Source organism: Sinocyclocheilus grahami, unplaced genomic scaffold (genome assembly GCF_001515645.1).
Source record: "Sinocyclocheilus grahami isolate Dianchi unplaced genomic scaffold, SAMN03320097.WGS_v1.1 scaffold677.1, whole genome shotgun sequence".
In the NCBI taxonomy this organism is placed as follows: Eukaryota; Metazoa; Chordata; class Actinopteri; order Cypriniformes; family Cyprinidae; genus Sinocyclocheilus; species Sinocyclocheilus grahami.
Genome location: NW_015505856.1, coordinates 2,196 through 2,601, shown reverse-complemented (window position 1 = coordinate 2,601; position 406 = coordinate 2,196).

Genomic DNA, 406 nt, shown 5'->3' with positions numbered 1-406 from the left:
CAGATGTTAATAGTTCAGTGTAATTTTCTCCTTTATTTGCCTTAAACTCTGATGCTGAAGCAAACAGATTCAACAGAAACTTTACAGCAGGTTCCTTTTTCCTATAGAAAATGTCATCAAACCTGTGAAGACATACACAAAAACATCACTTTAATGTCTGTTATAGGATAATGACATTTTACAAGCAACTCGTATAATCGTTTAAAAATTAAAACAAGAAAGCTGGTGGAATGACTTTTCATAATTCACTATGAACTATTCAATCAGTGATTAATATAAATTTATATGTTAGTAGTTGTGGCCACCCGAATGAGTGGTGTGTTGTAAATGCAATCCTACATTGAATTTATAATAAAGCAGAGCTGAATGCTAAGGATTTTTTCTACTGACCCAGTCAGGACAGTGG